At 41.0% G+C, this 26,833-nt stretch overlaps 1 long non-coding RNA gene across 1 annotated transcript; it reads right to left on the bottom strand.

Annotated features, from left to right (window-relative positions):
• Positions 1-8,478: 8,478 nt before the first annotated feature.
• Positions 8,479-25,864, bottom strand: LOC122464252. Its single transcript, XR_006288197.1, has 3 exons — positions 25,811-25,864; positions 10,048-10,153; positions 8,479-8,624 (listed from the first exon to the last, which is right to left on the bottom strand). It is a non-coding gene; the product is annotated as an uncharacterized LOC122464252 (long non-coding RNA).
• Between the last annotated feature and the right edge of the window lie 969 nt (positions 25,865-26,833).

Below are 26,833 nucleotides of genomic sequence, written 5' to 3'. Positions count from 1 at the left end.
GCACTTGTCAATAAAAATAAATGAGGCCAGTAGCATATACATTTAAGAAATAAACTTCACTTATTGTTCTGGGGTATAATTGAAAAGAAAATAGTCGTTTGCAAAAAACTTTACTTTCATATGTGAAACAACCTCTAAGGCTCATCAGATGGCAACATTCTTTGCCATCTCCCTGGCTCTCACTTTGCATCCGTCTCTGGTGACTTGGTGAGTTTTTTATCCCCTGGGCTAGCTTGTTAGCTGGATGCATGGCCGCTCATCATAGCCTACTAACAAATCCTGTAGGGCTACTCTAGACCCAGTATGAGATACTTATTTTGTGGCTTGCATGTTGTATAAAACACTATGCACTTTTGAAAGCATAAAAAAAGTTTAAAAAAGGAGCAAATTTCATACAGCACTAAACAAAATAAATTATAGGCTCCAGATGATCTCATAAATCCTAAGGCAGAGTTCAGATGCAGTAATTAATTATCCCAACATGGAATTCATAATGATCAACTATTAACATGTGCATAGGGGACTGGATGTCTCAGGATTTGGTAATGGGATATGGAGACTTTCACCTCTAGGTTGCTGATTTGAATCTGACCCAGATCTCTTGAGACGGAAGGCTGCTAGCATGTGTTGTTTGTTCTGCAGAGTATGTGAAATGAGATGATGTTCTAAGCCTCGTTCCTAGTAGATATACATCTCCACCCCACAGACACCATAACTAACACAAGTTACTTTCCCTTTCCTATTGGTCATCTCAGCTTAGAGGCCAAAGACTGTACTATCTTCTCACTCCTAGAGGTGGTCTTTCCAGGACAAGTACCCATCAGAGAGTACTGCTATCAATGCAATGACAATGAAAATAAACTGGGGAAGCCTGTGACTGATTGATTGATTGGTGATCCCTTGATTCGAGGATGATCTCTACCACGGATTTACATATGGGTCCTGAGATGACTCAGGAGTCCGATCCTAGAACCGCAAATCCACCCGCAGTAGGTGCAGACATTTTGTGGCAGGCCAGTGGCCTACTGGGAGAAAGTTATTTCTTTTTCCTTCCTCCTCTCTGTCTTTTCAGATTCGAGGGCAAGGCACTTCTCCTCAAAGTGGGCCACTGCCTGATGGAGGATATGGCGCCATTGGGATCAGTTGGTGGCTAGCTCTTCCCAGCTTGTGATGTCCACATCAGTTTTCTTAAGATATGCTTTCAGTGTGTCTTTGTAGTGTTTTCTCTGACCACCACGGGATCTCTGTCCACAGTGGGCTGAGAGTAGAGGACTTGTTTTGGGCGAGAGTCTGGCATCTGCACACAATGTCCAGCCCAGCGAAGTTGGTGCATGAGGATCAGTGTTTCGATGCTGGTGACATTGGCTTCAGCAGGATGCTGGCGTTAGTGCAGTAATCCTGCCACTTGACACGAAGGATCTTCCAGAGGCATCACTGGTATACCTCTCCAAACTCTTGAGGTGATGTCGATACATCAGCCAAGTTTTGCATCCATAGAGGAGTGTAGGAACAACAATTGTCTCATAGACCTGGATCTTGGTGTCCTGCCATAGGTCATGGTCCGTGAAAACACATCGGAGCAATTTCCCAAAGGAAGCACTTGCACCCAGGATCCTGTCCTGGATCTCACTGTCGATTTTTGCATTTTGAGAAAGTTGGCTACCGAGGTAGCAAAGTGCTCAACTGTCTCCAAAGTCTGACCCTTGATGGTGATTTGTGGTGGGTCATGTGCAAGGCCTGAAGCAGGTTGACAGAGCACTTTAGTCTTCTCAATATTGAGTGAGAGTCCTAGGCTTTGGTAAGCTTGTGCAAGAAAATCCAGTGTGGACTGAAGGTCATTCTCAATGTGCGCAAGGATGACACAATCATCAGCATACTGAAGATAGTTAATGGATGCCCTGAAGACTTTAGACTTCGAGCAGAGATGTCGAAGATTAAAAAGCCGCCCAGACATTCTATATTGAATGTCAACTCCATTGAGGAGGTGATCTTTAATGAGGACCAAAATGACTCCTAAATAGATGGAAAACAGGGTTGGGGCAATAACACATCTGTGCTTAACCCCAGTTTTGATGATGAAAGGTTCCGACTCAAGGCCATTACAGAGAACCATGGCAGTCATCTGATCATGGAGAAGCCTTAGGACCTTAATAAATTTTGGAGGGTGGCCAAATCTGGCCAACATCTTCCACAGGGCTTCACGACTGACAAAGTCAAAGGCCTTTGTCAAATCGATGAAAGACACATACAGGTCCTGATTTTGTTCCGGAGACTTTTCCTGAATTTGGCAGGCAATGAAGATCATGTCGGTTGTCCTGTGGGATGGTCTAAAACTGCACTGAGATTCCAGCAATATTTTCTCAGCAAGTAGAAGTTACTGATTTAAGAGGATATGCGCAAGAATTTTCCCTGTTGTAGATAGCAAGGCAGTGCCCCAATAGTTTCCACACTCCGACTTATCACCTATCTTAAAGATTGTAACAATGTTAGTATTTCTCAAGTTTTCTGGAATCTTCTCATTATACCAGATATGAAGAAAAAGTTTGTGGAGCTTCCCTACCAGTTCTTCACCTCCAAACTTGTAAGTTGTATAGGGGAAGCCTATATCTGCAGCTGTTTATGTTGTATATAATCTGTGAGAAAACAGAGGACATCAATCTTTGGGGCTGTCAATCCAGCACCTTCCATAATTACTAAATTCATTTAAAGGAACACATAATAAATAATTATATAAAGAACGGGAGGCTGACAAAGTGCTTACATTCAAGTGTGTAAATGCTGACTGATCCAAACCCTTCAGAAGGTTCTCCAAATCTGAACAACTCCAATTTGCTCAACCCCTAGTGTCAAGCGGAAGTGGTGGAAGAACAAATTGCTATCAGATATTTTCTCTAGTATGGATAAAACTTGGCCAAATATGTACAGTTGAGGATAATCCTGCACTGTCAGGAAGAGGAACTAGGTGATTTAATAGGTTTTTCCTTCATTAACTTCTATGACTTAGGTGTATGGCTCCTGTCTCTGTTTTCACAAAGGAGTGAAAAATAAGATATGCTAGTAGCTGGCACAACTATTAATACAATACACTCCCATTTATCCAAAAGGCCTGGGGGACATCCCAAACTTTTGGATAACTGGGCACTTGGATAAATGGAGGTACTCTTCTGAGCTGCAGTTTCACACTGATGTAGAAATATGGGGAATAAGGGGAGTAATACTGATATTTCCTTAATACTTGATACTTATTAAAAAGGAAAAACACCCAACTTTACTGAGTTTAATAAAACACCAAAATTGTATCAAAAGCACAGTGGGCATAATTTAATTCTGAATATTATATCTTCTTTAAAAAATGAATAATCACAGTCTGTTGTAATTGAGATCTCTTTTCTGCACAGCCTTCTGAGGCAGTTGATGCAACAGAACTGCTATACAAATACAAAACCATTGATTAGCACTAATACTGACATTATCCTGCCAAACAGTGGTTGCTGCTGAAACAGTATTAGGTCCCAGTAACTGCAGATAACCATTCAGAAACGCTATACAAATACACAACCATTGATAGCGCTAACAGGTGCTAAGAGACTAATTGAGACCTTATTAGCAGGTGATTATTTAACATGGGGAACACGCTGTGGATTCAGATAACTTGGGTTTTTGGATAAAGATAATTCAGATAACTGGAATTATACTGGTTTCAGAGTAGCAGCCGTGTTAGTCTGTATTCGCAAAAAGAAAAGGAGGACTTGTGGCACCTTAGAGACTAACAAATTTATTTGAGCATAAGCTTTCTTGAGCTACAGCTCACGTTTACACTTCATTGTATTCCAGAGAAAGGTTTTAATTATACTGAGAGATTGAAGCAAGGATTTGACAGGAATACTGTAATAGACAGAACACAAAAAACCTGCACTTTTCAGCACACCCCCAGTCAACATATCAAAGAGCATGTTTATAAAAACAATGAAGCAGTGGAGTATTATGACTGGATTAAGCAGAATGGTTAATCTATATCCCATGCACTGAAGAAATCCCTTAATTTCTGGGAAATGGGGATTTTGGACCAAATTCCACACAGTATTTGACCATCATTAAATCCATCCATTTCAAGACTTTGGCATTACGTACTGGATCTAATGCATCCTTGTGAATGAGAAATATGTTTGACTGTAATTTACAAGACATCTTTATGCATTATGATATTGCCCATAGATGTCCATACGTATGTAGTACAGTATTCTTAACTATTAGTGACTTTTCAGAGCTTAATGCAAAAATGTTATTGAAAGAAAACAAATATAAGGCTATATCTTGTGGTTTATGGAAATCTAATATAGAGAACAGTAAAAATGAGGATAACCCCACAAACTATTTACAGTTATATCCAATGGTTTGTTATGGACCACAAATAAGTATATAAACTGTTTAACAATTACACAAACAAGTGTAAAGTATTTTAAGAATATATTTACATTTTAAATTTTCCTTTATTTTTTTAGTTTTAACTAAAACAAAACCAGATTCCCAATCAAATTTTTAACCTTTCACTGCTCTTCTGGGTGTGTTTTTAAATCCAAATGAATTTTCCATTTATACCTATAAGAATGAATGAGAGAGTATACAGTATACTGACAGGTTTCAGAGTAACAGCCGTGTTAGTCTGTATTCGTAAAAAGAAAAGGAGTACTTGTGGCACCTTAGAGACTAACCAGTTTATTTGAGCATGAGCTTTCGTGAGCTACAGCTCACTTCATCGATGAAGTGAGCTGTAGCTCACGAAAGCTCATGCTCAAATAAACTGGTTAGTCTCTAAGGTGCCACAAGTACTCCTTTTCTTTTTACAGTATACTGGACACTTATGCAAACTTTTTAAGGGGTGCATCCCCATGTCCAAGGTATACATATGCAACATTGCCTCTTTAATATGAGAATTTCTCTACTTCCTTCCAATTACATTTACATCTTAAGCAGTTGATAACAAAAACCTTCATGTATACAGCTCTTTTCATTCCCAAGGATCCCAAATGCAGTATGTACTCTAAATGAAGTCACCTCTCTGGTGAACAGGACAATCTTTTAACAATTCACAGCAGCACTACCCAACAGCATGGATAGAAAGTGAAGAAGAAGATGAAGTAATTGCAGGAGGAATTTAAATAGTCATACTATAATTGGAAGTCTAACACCCTTATCTTTGAGGAAAATGTGACGGGATCTTTAATGACTACATGGGTGCAGAAGGATCTCATATATTCATCACTTGGGATATTTTTTAAAAAACAAAAAACTAAGCTGACATAGCACCAGAGGAAATAATCTGCACCAACACGGGGACAGATTAGACACTCTAATATGTCTTTTCCATTTCTAATTTGTATAATGGAGTGATCTTGGTTTTTACATCAATCTGAAAGACCTCACCTTCAACAGCACAGTGCTCCCAGTGGTTTTGGTTGTTCATGAAGATAGCCACCTGAGGAATCATCAGTCCCATTCCATGTAGCATCCCTACCTTGCTTAGAGGTCTCCAAGTACTGACCAGGCCAGACATATCTTAGATTGTGAAAGCTAATGAGATCACACAGCCCAAGATGGTAAGGATTCAAGTCCCATCCACCAAGTCAGATTACTTCCCAAAATTCCTTGGGTTTCTGCTTGGTGCTCTTGTCTTCTATTTCTTTCTCTCTTTGTGGGAAGAGAAACACACATTGCTTCCTCTACATCTTTCACTTTTGTAGTAGTAATGAATTCCTCATTATTCCCTGAGGGTGCTGACTCACTCACTTGCATCTGAAGCGATATAAACTGGAATTTGTATCTTTTTGAAGGTCAGCTGCAGTGCACATGAACAGGAAAGAAGGGTCAGAACGCTAACGAATATCAGAGATATGCTGGCAGTACAAATGTGAATGCAGAATCAGAATACTTCGTGGCTGTCAGGATATTGTATTGCTTGCTAGATTGGACAACAGGAGGATAGCGGATACCCATTTAAAAGGTTCTAATCAATGAGAAGAAGCTTGCCTATATAACGGAAAATCCTCAGTGTCTGTCAGAGGAAAGTGTATAGCTATTTAAAAAAATCCTTGCTTGCCAGTTTCCAGAAAATTCCTTGTTACCTTTCATATTTCACAAATCCACTGGAGAAACAGAGATAATGTACTGGTGTTTAACAAGTCACAGAATCACAGAAATTAGAGACATTCACAACCTATTCGGTCATTTCATCCGGCTGCTGGATTATCCTCTGGGCAAAGCATACATGGCTACAATCTAGTTATAAACAGCTTATACCCCTTCTTTTTGGGAGATTAATCCACAATCTAATCATGGATGAAGAATTACACTAATTCGGGACCTGCTATATTCAGCCCCGGGACCAGGAGCAAAAGTATTTGTAGATGAGGAATAAGTGACAGATTTAAGGCTTAATTGCTGTCTTGCAAACCATTAGAAGCTTCCTAGCTGTACACAGCATTCATTTCTAGTTCTAGTAACATGTGAGATCAGACCTTTAAAGTCATATCATTCTAAATACCATCTTTCTTTTTTCCCTGCTTGAATTCTCATGCTAGTTTAGAAGTTAGTCTTTTGTAACGAGCGTTCTAGAAATCAGTGCTTTATACCATAAAAACTATAAACATTAACCTTTTCCACAAGCTTTCAGCTGCTAAAATCATGTAGCAACTGAAATGGAGAAAAGATAGCAAAATGGTAATCAGAATGATTTAGTTTTAAGGTCCAGTATTTGACAAAGTTCTAGAATTAGAAAAACTTTGGCTGTCCAGTACAAAATACTTTCAGGACCAGTAAAGAACAAGTAAAGAAAAAAGCTGCACAACCCTTACATACACTAAAATCTCCCCAAAACATACTGTAGCCTTATAGATGGATGGGTATATATTGAGTAATCTTTTAGACTGCTCAGGTTAAAGATTCGGTCTCCTGAGGGCTACAGAATCAGGAATAAGAAAAGGAGTACTTGTGGCACCTTAGAGACTAACCAATTTATTTGAGCATGAGCTTTCGTGAGCTACAGCTCACTTCAGGAATATTATTAGCATTAAGAGACCCTAGAAGCACACAAGAAATTATTCCAGTTTATTACAAGCTCCTGTATTAATAAATTCAGAAAGCAGAGAAACAATCTCACAAATACTAAAATCCAATAGCCGATACAAAATGCAGAGAATTTAGTCCTATGACCAACATCACTCACATTTCCTGCTGGGGGACCCTGGAGTGTCAGTCATTATTGTCTTCCTCCTCATTACCCATGGTTGTTATTCTGCCATCTCCCTGTGCCTTTCTTCCCCCAGCACATACACTGGGCAACACCTTTTATCTGAGTTATCCTTACACCTCCTAAGGCTCATACATATACATAGGAAAAAGGGGTTGACATCCTTATTTGCACTTCCACACCCCATAAACTTTGAGGTGCTCCACTTTTCGTAGGTTATCCTCTTAGTTCCCCCTAGCATCTATGTAGAAAAGTCCCCATGGTAACCTGCAGTTACTGCAGAATTTCTCATGACGTTACAATCTGGTGTCTTGCAGTCTAGAAAAGTACATTCTGACATTTTCACAAACATCACCCATTGGCACATTCTTTACAGTAAATTGTAACTTTACTGGTACAGGGTTATTCCTGGGTAACCTACTTCTGTCAACCCTTCTTAGGCCTAAGCCTAGTATGGCTAAGCTGAAATATTACAGGCCTCAACCTGTAGGACTTGCATTATAGCTAGTGTGACCAGATAGGAACTGTGAAAAAATGGAACGGGGGTGGGGGGGTAATAGGCGCCTATATAAGAAAAAGTCCCCCAAAACGGGACTGTCCTTATAAAAACAGGACATCTGGTCACCCTAATTATAGCCTTACTTTGCTGATATACCTAATACATACTCATCACTCATAAATGCTATTAACCTTACATTCTGATGATACTATCCTACTTAAACCTATCCATCACACATGAATTAATTTACTTGACCACAACAATAAATCCTCTATTAGATGATTAAATGAAATAATTGGCTACAATCCATCCCCTCCCCCCGAACCGCATACACAACATAAAACTAAACAGCAAAAGCAAGAACACAAGACAACCATGCCAATACCACTGCACCAAAACAAAATATCAGGGAAAATAAGGATTTTGATCACTGCTAATACCTTTTCTTTTCAGGACAACCTCTTTACACTGATTTTTCTTGGCTCAGTTTCATCCCTCTACTCCTATTTATAAGCTATTGGACCATATTTCACATTTCCTCTCCCATCCTCCCAAATATCTGTTGACAGTTGTCACACCCCCTGCTTGATCACATGCCTCTCCTTTATTTTCCCTGTTAGAGACCAGTATTAAAACAGCAGTTCATTAACTCAGCCTTTTTTGAATAATCATTAATTAACTCCCTCCTTATTTCTTACTCTCAATATTTCATTCCCTTTCCCCTCACCTGGTATATTTGTGGGGAAGCCATTTTTATTCCTTTTGGACCCACTGAACCAGATTCTGAGCTTCACTGCACTGATGTAAATTGGAAATGTCATTCCTATGCTGTTGTGCGATCCATGGAGTTTGCAGTACTGGCAATTCTCACCCAGTTCCCTACAAAAAGAGAGTTTAAAATAAAAACATTTGGTTTTGAACAGTTTATATTCTGGAATATGAGCAAAGTTACAAATGTAGCCAGTAGTCATGAAACTGCCCTTTTATAAATTTTGCCAGAGGATTTAATTCAATGACCTGTGAATTCTGTATATTACTATTTTGTTTTATTTGTTTTTATTTTACTGCCCCTTAATTCCACCAAGTGTCCTTTTGCTGCCATAAAAGAAGACAGAGTCAAAACGAGAAACTGAATACTATTCATTATACCCTTTATAATTTTGAATATCTCAGTCAAATTCCCTCCTGCTCTTCCAGATTCTTGGCTAAATAATCCTAGTTTATGTAGACTCTTGGATGTACATCATGCTGTACCTTGGTATCTCTAACCATCTGCATTCTCTTGACCTATTTCTTTCTTCATTATACCTTTCTGAAGGTGAAGTGGCCAAAATTAAAGAGTGCTACAAATCCTGGTTTATCATTTCTTCATAGAACAGACCTGACTCTGTTTTTAGCAATAAAAACCAGTAGCAACCACATTGAAGTCAATGAAGTTACACTTGTGTGCGAAAGGCTAGTGTAAAGAAGCAGAGTGGCAGACCTAATGTCATGCTAAAATATTTGTATGTACTATTTTATTTTATTTTTTTAAATGTGCAAAACATGTTTGTGTGTGTAAATCAGGTTGCACAGTGAATAGATACCTTAATTGAATGATCCACAATGGTTCCTTATTGTTATCAGCAATCCACACCAACTTTGCAGTCTAATTCTGTCTTTCCTAACTACTCATAAGTTGCTTATTGCCTTGGTACCCAAGTGTATCCATTTGCCTCAAAACAATTATTAAATATCAGCAGTTCTAATACCAATCCCTGGGGGGCCCCAATACTAATTAAGGCCCAAATGGATCATGTAAACATATACATAATTTTACTCATAAGAGTAGTCTCAAAATCAGAGGGGCAATTCACACAAGTAAAATTATACATATGTCTAAGTTTTAGTAGAATAGGGGCCTAATGTACTAATACCCCTCCGCCCCACCCCCCCCTTTGGCTTACTGAAATCACCAGAGAGAACAAAATCCTCAAAGGTGAATTGTAGTCTGGGCTCCATTTTGGGGCAAGAGAGCATAGAGTGGTTGATCCTGCAGCCCCTACTACTCACATGAGTAAGGCAGAACTGGTCGCTAAATCTTTGATGAAGTGTTTGCTGCTGCTGCTCTAATATTAAAAGAATAAGTGGTTTTTCCTGATGCTTTGTTGCTGTGAGACTGTAAGTGACTTTCCGCCTGCGAACAAGCACAGGGGCAACGTCACTGTATACAGTGAAGTGTTTCCCTTTGTATACCTGGAAAACAACGCTATTTTGAAACACTATTTTAGAATTAAGAAAAACACAAGTTACACAGTCCTACCCTCTTTCAGAGCATTAAAAATGCAACATCTTCAGAGGCTTTCCCATCCTTTGTTATCTTTCCTCAATGGTCTTGTTAGTAGTTTCTTCTCTTGTCCAGAAGTTTTCTAAAGCAGGAAGAGAATTACTCTGCTCACAAAAAGGCGCAAGAGGAATATAAACAGAGCAGTGCATGTTATATAAAACTAAGGGAAGAAAAAAGCATCTTAGGTAAAACCAAGCTACTTATTTTATGATTTTTAAATGTCATTCTTTTGTCCAATATTGATTTTTTTATATGGAAGATAAATTATAGATCCTGCAGCAGTTGTGAGACTATGGCTCCCTTGCTTTGACACAGCTGGTCAAGTTAAGAATTGAAGTCATAGTAATTAGTTATGAGTTTCTTAGTACCGAGGAGCCAGACCAGGACGAGAAAACTTTGTGAGGTTACCGCTCAGGGGGGAAGGCAAAACTCTTGGGAAAGAACCAGACTGTCCTGAAAAAGGAGTACCCTACAGCATCTGGATCTTGTTGCTACAAATAGAAGTTTCCTAGGGCACCTGTTTGCAAGACAGAAATACAATACACAACCTCTGGCTCTCATCCTCTCTCAAACAACTTATTTTGAGGTAAAAATATTTGAAAATACATGGTATAGTGAAGAGAGGATCTTCAACAGAATCTCAGTCATAGTACCCTCAACCATAACCTTGGAAATCAGTGGTGTATGTGTACAGTCACTGGACTAATAGGTGGGGGATAATAAGAGGAAGCAATAAAATCAGAAAGTGGGTCACAGGGAAGGAATTAACTGATAGAACATTGCCGCGTGGTTATATGAATCGTGTAGAAGAGCAAGTGTTGGAAGGCAAGGTAAAAACGAGAAGAGAAGCTTCAGTGGAGGATGTGGTGGGTAGGAAGAAAGGGCATGTCTATACAGTGCATTAGTCTGCACTGGAGGGGAAGTAAATTCTAGCATGTTGCACACTAACTGGCCTGTGTGGACCCAGCAAACGCTAGTGTGCACTAGAATTCATGCCCCTCTAATGCAGAGTAACGCACCATGTAGACAGCCCAGAGAATCAATGGACCTAACTGTTTCAGAATCCAGTGAAACTGTTTCAGAAGTATAATACGGTCTCTCTTTGAACATGTAATTAGGTTACTATCATTATGCCATTTGGTAATTCTGTGATGCACAAATCCCTAGTCCTGTCTTTAGAAATGCCCTGTAATTTTGATTTTGCCCCCATAAATGGAAGCTGGAAACCAAATTTCAAGAATAATTCAAATAGAAGCAGCTTTGTAATCTTGAGGTTAAGACACTAGTCTAAGACTCACAAGATCTGGGTTTCAGTCCCCTTCTCTGCCTTGGGCAGGTCATTTAATCTCGGTGGCTCAGTTTCCCACTTGTAAAATGGGGAAAATATTATTTTCTTTAGCTGTTTTGTCTATTTAGACTGTAATCTCCATGAAACTGGGGCTTTTTCTTGCTATGTCTATGAACAGCACCTAGCAGGTAAGGCCCCAGTGTTGGCCAGAGCCTCTAGTTGCTACTGTAATAAAAATAAATAGAAGAATATTTTAAATTGGTGGTTAGACCTAAACAAATTCAGTTGAATTGGGTTTGGAGAGGCACTCCAAATTTTGGTTCCTTATCCAAGCACTATACACAATATTCGCGTTTTATGAATATGCCATACTGCAGTATGCCATACTGCAGTGTTTCCCAAACTTGGGACGCCGCTTGTGCAGGGAAAGCCCCTGGTGGGCCAGGCCAGTTTGCTTACCTGCCGTGTCTGCGGGTTTGGCCGATCGCGGCTCCCACTGGCCACAGTTCGCCGCTGCAGGCCAATGGAGGCTGCGGGAAGCGGCAGCCAGTATGTCCCTCAGCCTGTGCCGCTTCCCGCAGCTCCCATTGGCCTGGAGCGGTGAACCACGGCCAGTGGGAGCCGAGATCAGCTGAACCTGCGGACGCGGCAGGTAAACAAACCAGCCCAGCCCACCAGGGGCTTTCCCTGAATAAGCGGTGTCCCAAGTTTGGGAAACACTGCCCTACTGGTTAGAATTCTTGTGAGGAATCCAATATTTCTAGTTTTGGTCCTGAATTGTACCAGGATATTCAAAGGCATATGAAAAAGATTAATGATGTGGGAAAAACTTAGGTGAACTTTGCCCCACAAGTAAGGTTTTGTTCAGATTAAGCTTTGCTGAAATTTTGGGAGGATGGTTTTTAAAAATTGAATCAATTTAGCCCTTCCTCTTAGTATTGTAGTTAAAGAAAAGAAAAGAAAAAGCTTAACAGTTATTATTAAAACACTTCCCCTAATAGTTTTTTTTTTAAATTTATCACTAAATAATGCCACCTCTTCTCTAACAACAGTACATAAACAATGGCTATATTTAACAATCACTTTATTTCACTATTAAGTTCAGGTAGAGCTGATTGACAAGTTTTGGGGGTGGGAATCCTGAAAACACAGTTGATTATTTTCTCTTTTTGCAATTTTGAAAAATTTGAAATTTTAAGGGAAAAATTATTTTAAAAATGAAAATTTGGAAAATTTTGACTAGCTCTAATTTTGGATAGTTTTAAAGTATTTATTTGTTTTATTACCTAGCTGATATTTTAAAAAAATGAGACACTGCTTAGCTAGAAGCTATGTTCTACTGTCCGTCAGATCAGACAAATGGTGCCATTAAAAAAAGGCTGCACATTGCACAGTAGTATTTATTTATTTCAATTATCAGGATAGTGTCTGTATTGGGGAAGCTATGGATGATAAGGAGATTGTCAGAATAGGAGGAAACCCTCTCAATATCAGCCATGTCCAGTGAGGTCCCTCTTATAACACACTGTGTCTGGAATAAAAGTCTTTTCCCTCAGCTTCCTGAATGCCCTTCTCCACAGCATAGAGTGAATGGACAGGAAAGGACCTGGCTTACCGTACCAGGGCATGTGAACAGAAACTACCAGGATGTGTCAACAATCCCTTCCCCTCTGCATGTAAAAGTGGAGGATGACAAATCTAGAAACACGTTTGACTTTGAGGTTTCTAAGGTGTTGTTACTACAGCTGGTCAAAAAATATAAAAACCTGTTCTGAAAAATTTAGAAAACTTTGAAGTCATTTTCCAAAGTTTGAAAAGGAACACAATTTCTGGGCATATGAAATATTTCAAAATTCGAACATTATCAGATATGAAATGTTTTCAGTTTTTGGTTTTCCTTTTCCTTCTTCCATTTTCCTCTTTTCATTTTGTCACTGAAAAGGGGAGAGAAAGGGAGAAAAAAGGAGGGACAACACCATCATCAGAAAATCATGCTACATTTTTCATTTTCTAATTTAATCAAAACAGAAAAAGACCCAAATCCCAGAAAATTTCAGAAAAAACAACTTTTTCAAGAAAACGTCCATGAGAAGTGGCCACATTTATGAGAAATGGCTACTTTTCAAAGAAAAAAAATGGTTTGAAACATTTTGGCCAGCTCTAGTTGTTAATAAATGGAAAAAAGTATTTTTGAAATGTAGGTTTTGAGCTGAGTGTCCGTTTATTTTAGTATAGCTACCAGCTTACTTGGTAGTTACACATTCTTTGCAAATTTAAGATTTTCAGAGGCTCTGGGCAGTCACAATTCCAAGTGATATCCATGGGAGCTGGGAGTACTCAGTACCCCTGAAAATCAGAAGAAATAAATAAAGCCATATATTGCTTGTGAGTTTTTCAGTTAATGTGTTTTACATTTATCTCCAAACTTCAGTAATTCACCCCTCCTGTAATCAACTGATATTTCCTAGATAGTGACTTTCCCTTTTCCTTCAAGATGCTTATTCGGATTGGTATGTGCATGTATAGAACATGCTACTCTCCCGATGTAATCTGTACCTCTGTGTGTAGAGAGTAAGATAGCTACAGTATGTAAAATATTACCCTTGAAGGCTGGAACTCATCATTATGACGGAGGCCCAGCAGGTAGCAGAATGAACAGCCACTGGCCCATGAATTAGGAGCCTGGAGTGTCATACAGCTTTGTTGATACCCCAGAGGGAGGAAAAAAAGCCTTGGTAGACTAAATCTGCAGGTCCCAGAATTCCACATCACTGGAGCACAAGCCTTCATCCCCCACCCCCACCCCCTTTTTGCTGCTTCATTAGCCGCCTGCTGAAGGACAACTGTTGCAGGCAGAAAATGAACACTTCTTAAGGGGGTGACAAGCTACACAGCTCATTTCTCTACTGCCCTATGTGGGATTGTCTTTTGTTTGTTTGTTTTTTAAAAGCCTTAGACTTGGGCAGAATATAATTTTTGAGGAATTATAACCGCGCAGTGAAATAACTGATTTATGTATTCAAGAGTAAACACTCAGGGCCGCCAGGTTGAACACACTTCAATTGCTGTGTCAGGATGGGAACTGGGTTGTTTGGATGTCAAAAGCACAAAAGACGCATCAAATCTTTCTGCGTATGTGGAAACAAGATCTTGCATGTGATATGCATATAGAGCAGGGCTGCAAGAATCAGACAAATGGATTGAGTCACCTGTAAAACAAGCATTTGCAGATTACATATTGTGTTCAATTACAACATGGTTTTGGAAATTGTATACATTATTGCAGTGTCAAGTCAGAGGAAGGTTACATACAGCCTGCTCAATTGGATTTATAGGCTTTTTGTGTATGTTTTTAACACAAACCCAGACATTTTGCTTTATCAAATTCCATATATTAAAAGTATTCTTATTATTAATTACTCAGTAATTAATTGCTGACACTGTGCTCAGTCCTCGAACCAAGGAACTTACAGTGGAAGGCCCTGATCCTGCAGACAATCAGAAGGGTCACATACTTAAGTTAATAATGTATGTAAGTGATTGTGGGGGGTCAGGTTCTAAGAACCTGATCCTGCAAACACTTAACCCCGTGGGTGATTTCACTTCTATTAGGAGCTCCATTGAAGTCAGTGGAACTCTTCACCATGAGTGAAGCTTCTAAAGTGGTAGCAATCCACAAACCAAAGACCTTTTAATTACACCCTTCTGCATTTTTTACATGGAAATAGGCAAATTTGAGCCTAAGGATTTTCCTGCCTTAACCAAACCAGCATTTCCATTATTTCACACAGTTCTCTTTAATTTCACAAAATTCTTTGAACTCTAATTATCCCAAGTCCACAATTATTGGACATGTCAGTGCCCCCTTGTGATAGACTTTGAATTGACATATACTAAATGACAATCCCTGCCCCAAATGTTTACCAAGTACAGATATTTGCTTCAGGGTTAAAGTTTTTCATTCACTCATCTATGGGCTTCTTCCCATGACTCCAGAGTGTGCCTCTCTCTGTTGAACCTAGAGCCTTCAAATGAGCTAGAAAGGGTCCAAACACATGATCCTGTTTTCCCTTCACCAATATCACTCAAGATTCTTTTTTCTTGCTATTATTAGAAATGCTTCTCAGAACTGCCAGTATAAGACAAGGTCCCATTGCACCTTTACCGTTTTTAAAATGACAAACCACATTGAACTGGCAGCAAGCAGGCACATCCTAGATCAATCACAACCACTTCTGTAATCTAAAGGAACTCAGAACACCATCCCCTTCCAACCATTTGGACATGAGGTATCTCTCCTCCAAACTTTTATCCAAGAAACTGTCTGGACAAACAAGATGGACCATGGAGTGAATCCTGAAGGTTCAATAAATTCTGACACTGGTGAGGGGAATGACTACAAAGGTCATGGACCCTTCAACAAAAATGCCCTACAGTCAGCCTTAAATCTTGGCACTTTTAGTCAGAGTGCCTTGGCAGACCTCAGCTTTTGAGAGGGTACGCAAAAGGGAGGCACTGTCTAAAGTAGCCAGAATCCAGACCATGTAGGGCTTAATAGATTAAAACAACTTGAATTGCACTCAGAAGCACATAGGAAACCAGTACAGACACAGAGTTTAGGCTTAGTGTGCTTGTCATGGCTCACTCAGCTAAGCAAGCGGAAAGCCATGTTGTGCACCAGCTGAAGGCTCTGAGTAGTTTCCAAGGATGCTCCCTAAATAAAGCACATTACTAAGATAGTCCAACCTAGAAGCAACACGACAAACTAAGCATGTGGCTCATGGGCCAGGGAAGGCTGATTTTCTCTTTGGAGATATTAGTGTGTTACTCTTTCTTATTTTTTAAAAATCCACACGCTGACATTTTTCTGTGTGACCCTCTCACTTTATTTTAAAACATGGCACCTCAGCTTTTTTTTTTTTTTTGATAGGCACATATCTGACAAGCTGGGTATGTTATTGGTCTTAACTCCAGATGCATAAAGTATGGTGTGTTTTAATTTTGCAAGCTGCAACTTATCAAGGAAAAGGAATGGAATATAAAGCAAAAGACAACCTATAATAAAATCTGCCTCTGATTAGATTAGCAGTACAAAGATATTGGCAAACGCAGCAGGTCCAAAACTCCTAGTAGTCATCACAGAGGTAAAAAAGTCACCCTCAGAGCCTTATTTTAGCCAATGCAGGCTGAAGGCCACCATTACCATGAAATAGTGTTGCTGCTTTTTCAACTATCTTCTGATTGTTGTGTCAAGCTGTCATGGTATTTGTTCCCTCAAATCACAATGCAAAGTAATCATGGCACAACACCATATCATGATCTGGTAACACTGCCAGTCTCAGGAAGAATTTTGGAATAACTGGGTCACGAGACATGGGACAGACACAGCAAAATCAGCATGGGTGATAAAACCACCTCACTACCTGAGGTGACCACATATTAAGCTTTGCAGTTGATCTCATGCTTTTTCTTGGCCAATAGCCTTTGCTCTGTTTTCCATTCACTACTCCATATTTGTGAGTACAGTCCATTTTCCAGTATTATCAGCTCTTTTAGCTTATTCACAGTCTTCAAGTTTCTTATCTTGTCTTGTTCTCTCCTTTTTTGGCTTTTCAGTATAATCCTTCCATTCTGTATTAGACTTAACTCTGCCTAGTAATAATAATAGGGTGACCATATTTTCCCAAAGGGAAAACAGGACACTGCACGGCGCAGGCCCAAGGCCTCCTGTACAGAGCCCAGCCTGAGTCCTCCCTCCCTCCTGTCCACATGGGGCTGGCCCAAGGCCCCTGTCCCACCCTGCATGTGGGCCTGGCTCAAGCCGCTCGCCTCAGGCCCCCTACCCCCATCCCTGCACAAGGCTACCCTCATTGCTCCCCCACCCTCCCTTCGCGGGGCTGGCATCGCAGCTCCCCCCCGCACCCCACTTTTTTGACTAAAGTGGACATTTGGCCTATTTACTCTTGCCAACTGCTCAAGTTGGCAAGAGCAATGGGACAAATGCCCACTTTTGTCAAAAAAATTTGGACAGCAGGGACAGGGCTTAAAAAAAAAGGACTGTCCCGGCCAAAACGGGATGTATGGTCACCCTAAATAATAATACTATAACACAGTAAGAGTGGATGGGAAGCCCTGGTCAACTGAGCTAATCATTTGAGCAACATGATATGATGGTGTAGGCAATGAAATGGATAAGAACTAGAGCTCAGTGAAATTTTTTGCCCTAAACTTTTTTCAGACAAAAATACAGATATAGTGATGCAAAGATTTCACAAATTTGTGTCAATTTCACCAAATTAGTTTTTTACTGAAACAAAACAAAAACATTTTTTTTAATTTAAAAAACCTTCATTTTGATATTTTCAAAATAAAAATGTTTCAATTTATCAGCTCAAAATGACTGTTTAAAATTTTCTTTTAATTTTATCAAAAACACAATCAAAACATTAAAAAATGGTCAATCAAAATTAAACTTTTTGTTTCAGGTCAAACAAAATATTTTGTTCGACCCAAACAATTTTTGTTCTGATTTTTCAGAATTGCCAGTGAACAACAATAACAAAATTCTTTATTTACCCAGCTCTAGTGGGAACTGAGCAGGCCGGAACAATATCACATTGCATTTTCAATGCAGCATAATTACAAAGTGGTAAAAATAGAACCCCAACCCCCGAAAATTCAGAATTCGGGACAGGAAACTACAGTAGATGTTAACGGCCAGGCAACATGGATAAGTGAACTTCAAAGGCCTAGGAAGTACAGCGTGGTTCACATAACCCCAACGTTAGATTACTATCCAAACCTTTTGAGGTCCATTCTTGCAACCTTCCAATAGTTCACTCGTTCCCTCTCTTCGCCAACGCTCCTGGAGCAATTAGGCTTTCCTTTCCCTTTCACTGAGCCACCAATAGTCCCATAACACTCCCTTCCATTCCATAATCTTCTAATAGGCCACTCTCTTTTAAAAACTGTACGGTAGTCAGCCTCTTTGGCAGCCCTCCAGGTGCTACTCCCCACAAATATACTTCATTTAGAGACTTCCCTAGTCATTAAGTACGCCAGAATGAATTGCATGTAACGCTGATTAGGACACTGCCTGAAATGGCAGAAGGTTTGGATTATTTGTTATCTGAACCAGAGAATAAGCATCTCGAACATGTATGGATGGCAATAGAGAAAAGTTCTGATTAAACAAAGGAAATTAAAACAAAATCCCCAAACCCTACTTTATTTGGAAAGTGAGCTCCATAAACACTTAACAACAATGATAGCACTTGGCTATGAAGACAGGGTAGAAGTCTCATCCAACTTCTTTATATTTGTTAGTGGTCTTGTGGCAGGTGAAGTGTTTATGTGGGCAATCTTGGATGAGTTGCATAGTTCCTAAGGATACTCCTCTTAGCATTGTTTTATCAAATGTACATTTTATTGCTGTTAAGTGCTACTGGTTCCGATTAATATAGGTATAAGGTAGGATGGTGTCCAATGGTATCATTCATGTCTATATTTTATGCACTTCTGTTATTTATATATCTCCTCCCTCCCACATACTGCAATAATGTGATCTCTTTTTCTCAGTTTTTAGATGTGCAAGAAGGATGCTCTGTGCACCATAAAATTACAGCACTCTAAACCCACCCACAGCAATCCCAAAGCAGTATTTTAGAGATGAAATGGAAAGTTCCTTTTGTCACTCTGTCTGCCTACCCCCTTGTCATCTGGATTAAGAAAGCAAAGGTGCGTGTTGCATATTTTTAAATAATTCAGCTGTTTTCCAAAGGATGAGAACTTTATTAATTTTTTAGTAATGGCAACAGAAAAGTATTAATATCTCATTTGTGGAAAAGAGGTCCTGCTGAGAAGGCATCTTGCTTGAGAAGATATGGTAAGTAGTAAATAAACACGGTTTTGTTCAATATCTTCATAAATGATCTGGAGGATGGTGTGGATTGCACTCTCAGCAAATTTGCGGATGATACTAAACTGGCAGGAGTGGTAGATACGCTGGAGGGCAGAGATAGGATACAGAGGGACCTAGACAAATTGGAGGATTGGGCCAAAAGAAACCTGATGAGGTTCAATAAGGATAAGTGCAGGGTCCTGCACTTAGGACGGAAGAACCCAATGCACAGCTACAGACTAGGGACCGAATGGCTAGGCAGCAGTTCTGCAGAAAAGGACCTAGGGGTTACAGTGGACGAGAAGCTGGATATGAGTCAGCAGTGTGCCCTTGTTGCTAAGAAGGCCAATGGCATTTTGGGATGTATAAGTAGGGGCATAGCGAGCAGATCGAGGGACGTGATTGTTCCCCTCTATTCGACATTGGTGAGGCCTCACCTGGAGTACTGTGTCCAGTTTTGGGCCCCACACTACAAGAAGGATGTGGATAAATTGGAGAGAGTCCAGCGAAGGGCAACAAAAATGATTAGGGGTCTGGAACACATGACTTATGAGGAGAGGCTGAGGGAACTGGGATTGTTTAGTCTGCAGAAGAGAAGAATGAGGGGGGATTTGATAGCTGCTTTCAACTACCTGAGAGGTGGTTCCAGAGAGGATGGTTCTAGACTATTCTCAGTGGTAGAAGAGGACAGGACAAGGAGTAATGGTCTCAAGTTGCAGTGGGGGAGGTTTAGGTTGGATATTAGGAAAAACTTTTTCACTAGGAGGGTGGTGAAACACTGGAATGCGTTACCTAGGGAGGTGGTAGAATCTCCTTCCTTGGAAGTTTTTAAGGTCAGGCTTGACAAAGCCTTGGCTGGGATGATTTGATTGGGGATTGGTCCTGCTTTGAGCAGGGGGTTGGACTAGATGACCTCCTGAGGTCCCTTCCAACCCTGATATTCTATGATTCTATGTATTTATTTATTGAAATCTGACAATCATTATATAGGCTAAAGTATATGCTGCTTTGGAAACCTCCTTTCTATGTTAAGAAATATACCTTACTCAAAGCAAATAAAAACATTGTATGATCTTCTAGATTGTGGGAGAAGGGGAATTTTTTTCATCTCATTTGCAAAGATTGTATTTAACAGGGACTTCATGGTTATTAGGCTAAAAGGTACAGATCAGAGTGAAGCCACGTCTCCAGATGTCTTGTAAATTGATATTTTTCCTTCATAGCGATCACTCCAGCACCCCGCCCCGCAAACACACATATACAGGCACCAGATATTTTGGGTGCCTCTGTTTCTGGCTGTCCATACTGAGACACCTTAAAAAGGCCCAAATTCTCAAAGGGTAGGTGCTCGGCACTTACCAGAAATTTGGCCCCTTTAAGGTTTGACAAGATGAAGACCTACAAATTGAGACACCTGAAATCACTGCTCGCTTCTGAAAAATTAGGCCATCATGGGTAGTAGTTATCCTAACAGGCAAAGGGATCTTTCCAACCCTGCTGTGTATGATTTTATGATAAATATAATAACCTGCCATTCCAATCACTGTTTTTCTCCTGGGTGCAGAATTATACATTATAGCAGTTAAACATGATGTATCTTCATCAAAAAGAAGATTTTAGTTTAGGATTTATTAAGTTTAACGTGTAATTCCGCTCCCCCCTCACTGTGCCAATTTTCAGTACCATCTCTAATACTAATGAACGGACCAGCAGATGTCACTGTAGCTCTGTTCATTCATCTTTCCTTTTGATGGAATTCCACTTATTTTCTTTTGGTCTCAGCCGATCAGCTTCCTTATTTAACCATTGTCTTTTCACAGCTTAATGCATCATAATATTTGTAATTCATGTCCTCCGTCATTGCTATTTGAAGCTGACATACATCTTAAACAAAATGCAAGCCAAGGAGTAACACTGAAATATTGACACTATGTAGGATGGAATCCAAAAGACAACACTATGGAGGGGAGCGATAGGAAGTATAAACAAAGAACTGGGGTGGTCAGTGGAGGGCTTTGTTGTTAGAGCTGTTAGAGTTCAGACTGAGATCTGGATCCAGATCCAAACTTCCCTAGAGGCCACGTATTTTGTGATTTAGGCCCAGCCCTAGTTCTTACATTCTGATTTTCTGCATTTGAAAAAAATAAAATGTAATAGTGACAAGAGAAAAATGTGCTGTGTGTCCCATTACCTTCAATCAGTTCAGGAAGTTGTTCCCCGCTAGATTGACAACAGCAACATAGGTGCAGTTGTCAGGCTGGTTAGACCTCATGTTTGTCATGGAGGGGGATGTTCTTGGTCTACAGGGGGAAACTGACACTGTCTCATATTCACCGAGCCATGAAATAACTTTTGAGCCTCTTGGAAGCAAGGAAGATGGTACTGGCTCAGTCAGCTGGCTACAGGATATGTATGGGAGCCACGCCTATAGAGCGGGACATGGTGCAGAAAGCAAGTTCTGACCTCTCAGGCAAAAGGAGAAGAAATCCTTTAGAGGGGGGTTGCATGTGTACTCATATGGGCCAAGAGGGGGAAAAAACATGCTCTAATGCTACGACTGATGATTGTAAGAAGGAGCTTTATTTTAATAGTAGCTGGATACTGCTTGTGTCTTGAATATATGATGAATATCTGGACTTAAACTAACAACCCTCACATCTCCTTTAGCTTCACTGAAATGCCACTGCTTCTGACCAAAAAAGTTCTCCTGTAGCTTCACTGGTAAGCTGAAGCTAAAAGATAACTTCTTTTTGGTCAGAATCTGTAGCATTTCAGTCCTCCAGTCACTAGTGGGTGACACCTCCGCACCAAACTGAATGTAACCATTAGTACACCAACATGTGGACCTATTCCATTGGAGCTTGTACTTGGCAGACATATCATTCCTATGGATAGGTAATAACAAATCAGACTCACAGTAGGGATTATTGAGCCACTATTGGTACTGCTTTCATTCCTTCAGCTGCTAGAGGCAATATCATTGAAAATACCAGATAGCTGTGCACCTCAGTTAATTGCAGTTCAGTGGAAGATGTTGTATATTGTGAAATTATTTAGTAAATACTAGAGATGGTCCCCAACTGAAGAACTCTGATGTAGATCTGAAGATGTCCAAAAATAGTTAATAGATATTAAGGTCAGAAGGGACCATTATGATCATCTAGTCTGACCTCCTGCACAACGCAGGCCACAGAATCTCACCCACCCACTCCTGTGAAAAACCTCTCATCTATGTCTGAGCTATTGAAGTCCTCAAACCATGGTTTAAAGACTTCAAGGAACAGAGAATCCTCCAGCAAGTGACCCATGCCCCATGCTACAGAGGAACGCAAAAAACCTCCAGGGCCTCTTCCAATCTGCCCTGGAGAAAAATTCCTTCCTGACCCCAAATATGGCGATCAGATAAAACCTGAGCACATGGGCAAGATTCACCAGCCAGATACCCAGGAAAGAATTCTCTATAGTAATTCAGATCCCACCACATCTAACATCCCATCACAGGCCATTGGGCCTATTTACCATGAATATTTAAAGATTAATTAATTGCCAAAATCATGTTGTTATCCCATCATACCATCTCCTCCATAAACTTATTGAGCTTAATCTTGAAGCCAGATAGGTCTTTGCCCCCACTGCTTCCCTTGGAAGGATATTCCAGAATTTCACTCTTCTGATGGTTAGAAACCTTCATCTAATTTCAAGTCTAAACTTCCCGATGGCCAGTTTATATCCATTTGTTCTTGTGTCCACATTGGTATTGAGTTTAAATAATTCCTCTCCCTCTCCGATATTTATCCCTCTGATATATTTATAGAGAGCAATCATATCTCCCCTCAACCTTCTTTTAGTTAGGCTAAACAAGCCAAGCTCCTTGAGCTGGTGGCACAATCCAAGGTTTGAGTTCAGCCTATTATAGAAATATTAGCCCATTGCAACATTTAGATCAGGAGTCAACATTCAAAGGTTGGGAGTTTTTTGGAGCTGTTGTTCAGGTCCATTTTTAGTATTAGAAGACTTGCCCTCCATGTTATGCTAAACTTGTGACACGGCATCATTATCACATTATAACAGGGTACTATTAATGCATCTCACACCCTGCAACTTTCTGTAACCACAACCCTCGTTGTTTCTTGAGGATCATGGGAACGTGCCCTCTGACTCATAATAAAAGTCATGTGACAAGTCACATGAGATGGAAAAGGATGAAGATTTCTTCCCAGAGATTTTTAAATGGTAAAAGTCATGGATTTTGACTGGAAGTAGTACCCCAATAGCAGAGACTGGCAAATTCAAGAAGTTTGATGATAAATATTTGGGTGCTTCTCTGTGGCCTATCCAAGCCTCATCTGAAGATTATCCAAAATGCCATACAGACCTATTGCGTTACATGGATGTAATGTCAGCATGGATTCACCAAGGGAAGGTCATGCCTGACTAATCTAATCGCCTTTTATGATGAGATTACTGGTTCTGTGGATGAAGGGAAAGCAGTGGATGTATTGTTTCTTGACTTTAGCAAAGCTTTTGACATGGTCTCCCACAGTATTCTTGTCAGCAAGTTAAGGAAGTATGGGCTGGATGAATGCACTATAAGGTGGGTAGAAAGCTGGCTAGATTGTCGGGCTCAACGGGCAGTGATCAATGGCTCCATGTCTAGTTGGCAGCCGGTGTCAAGTGGAGTGCCCCAGGGGTCGGTCCTGGGGCTGGTTTTGTTCAATATCTTCATAAATGGAGGATGGTGTGGATTGCACTCTCAGCAAATTTGCGGATGATACTAAACTGGGAGGAGTGGTAGATACGCTGGAGGGGAGGGATAGGATACAGAAGGACCTAGACAAATTGGAGGATTGGGCCAAAAGAAATCTGATGAGGTTCAATAAGGATAAGTGCAGGGTCCTACACTTAGGATGGAAGAATCCAATGCACCGCTACAGACTAGGGACCGAATGGCTAGGCAGCAGTTCTGCGGAAAAGGACCTAGGGGTGACAGTGGACGAGAAGCTGGATATGAGTCAGCAGTGTGCCCTTGTTGCCAAGAAGGCCAATGGCATTTTGGGATGTATAAGTAGGGGCATAGCGAGCAGATCGAGGGACGTGATCGTTCCCCTCTATTCGACACTGGTGAGGCCTCATCTGGAGTACTGTGTCCAGTTTTGGGCCCCACACTACAAGAAGGATGTGGATAAATTGGAGAGAGTCCAGCGAAGGGCAACAAAAATGATTAGGGGTCTAGAGCACATGACTTATGAGGAGAGGCTGAGGGAGCTGGGATTGTTTAGTCTGCAGAAGAGAAGAATGAGGGGGGATTTGATAGCTGCTTTCAACTACCTGAAAGGGGGTTCCAAAGAGGATGGCTCTAGACTGTTCTCAATGGTAGCAGATGACAGAACGAGGAGTAATGGTCTCAAGTTGCAATGGGGGAGGTTTAGTTTGGATATTAGGAAAAACTTTTTCACTAAGAGGGTGGTGAAACACTGGAATGCGTTACCTAGGGAGGTGGTAGAATCTCCTTCCTTAGAGGTTTTTAAGGTCAGGCTTGACAAAGCCCTGGCTGGGATGATTTAACTGGGAATTGGTCCTGCTTCGAGCAGGGGGTTGGACTAGATGACCTTCTGGGGTCCCTTCCAACCCTGATATTCTATGGCTAGTAGTTTCTGGTCCTAGCTAAATCCAGAATGTACAGAAGTACATGAAAATTAAAACAAAATAAACAAGCACCTGTCATGGCAAAAACCAAATTTCTTTCTTCCCTCTTCTCCGAAAAGACTGACCAAGTTTTTTTGAACTTCAAGTGAAAATAAATGTGTCCTTTTCTGGAGCGAAGATTCAGGACTCTTTTTAAGTCATCTGCACCAGTATGAATATTCATCCCTAGCTAATAGCTTACTGCCATAAATTTGAAACGATAGCTCAGATTCTCTACTGCATCTAGCCTACACGGTGTAACTGTGACAGGGTGCACTCACCTCTCATGAGCGCCTCCTATCAGCTGGGTGCAATCCTGCACTCTTTCCTTTCTCTGTTCCCACCACCCCCTGTTGGCAGCTTTCCTCACCAGGTGGGTCAGCCCTCCAGCTAGTCTAACTTCATGAAGGAATCCCCTTGGGGTAACAGTCCACCAAATGGTTGGACCTCTCCAGAGTCTTAAGCCATCCATGTGCCTATTTAAATGCTAGTCTCTTTCTCAGGCTTTTAGTACTGAGTCTTATGCCCTTCTTGGGGCATAGGCCACTTTCCCAGTGGCCGGACCTGAGCCCACCCACTACTCCAGGACCCAACCCAGGGACCCTACAAATAGCAACCACATGTAGCTTTCTTTAATAGCTGCTGCTGCAGCAGCAGCATTCCCTGGGCTGCTTCCCACTCTGTCCCATCTCCTTCTGGAACTCTCTGTCTGTTCCATGTTTAAACAGGGTTTCCCCCAGGCCTCCTTGCCAGGAGAGTTTCTCAGTCAGTATTGATTTCTCAGGGTTCCCTGTCCCAGGCCTCTCTGCCTGGAGAGCTTCACAGTCCTCCCCTGGTTGAGCAGGGTCTCCCTCAAGCCTCTTTACCTGCAGAGTTTCACAACCTTTTAATCCTCCTTCACCCTTCTAGTCTCAGCCAGCAACTGACCTGCTTTAGCCCTGCAGTGCCTTTTAACTGAGCCTGCTGTGCTCTGATTGGCTGCTTCCTTGCAGCCTTTCTAGGCAGGCCTGGAGGACCCACCTCTGCTGCTCCTTCCCTGGGGTGGGGTGTGGTAGGACCACAAAGCGCCCAGCAGGGCGCCTGGTACACCCCATCACAGTAATGAATTCCTTGATTCTCTGCCTGCTTTAGCCCTGACCCTGGTTAAAGCAGTCTGCAGGGTGCTGTAACATGTACTGACTGGCAACGGTGCCTAAATTAGGAATTGCTGGAGCACCTTGCATTCCAGCCATTCCCCTTTCCATCCACATTTTACCTTTCGTACTGGGGAACTATAGAGAGGGAGGAGTAAAAGCTGGTGAAGCAGGCACCAGACCATTGAAGAGTCCTCCATGCTGAGAGAATTCCAAGGTAGGAGTTTACCTCTGCTCCCTCCCCAAGCAGAGCAGGGCAGAGAATCTGCCTCAGTGTTTTAATATGAAATCACCCTATGAGAACATAATCCACTGCTTGTCGCATAGGCAGTGCTTTGAAGATGAAACTGTAGCTGGAGCTGGGATTCTCGAGCCTCTCCCTCCAGACTTGTGGGCCTGAGCTCCAGCCCAAGCCAGAATGTCTACATGGCTAGTTTTAGTTCGTTAGCACAAGTCTGTTGACCTGGGCTGGGGGGCTCGCCCACAGACACAGTGCAGACATACCCTAAAATACATTAATGGATCCTGGAGTCATTCACTGCTCTGGTGCCCCGTTACCACTTCATCTGTTTGAGAAAGACAGATAGCTGGTTTTCATTAAAGCAAATCCAAAATAAAGCATACACCAGCAGAAAACTTGTGCATGTTATATACTTGATCAGACATGGCTTGGCAATAATATAAAAGGAAAATCTACATTCCTACACTCTTAGCTGGGGATTTTACTGAAATCATATTACCAATATAAATAGCATA

This window comes from Chelonia mydas, chromosome 2, assembly GCF_015237465.2.
Source record: "Chelonia mydas isolate rCheMyd1 chromosome 2, rCheMyd1.pri.v2, whole genome shotgun sequence".
Taxonomy (NCBI): domain Eukaryota; kingdom Metazoa; phylum Chordata; order Testudines; family Cheloniidae; genus Chelonia; species Chelonia mydas.
This window is presented reverse-complemented; position numbering and strand designations above follow the sequence as displayed.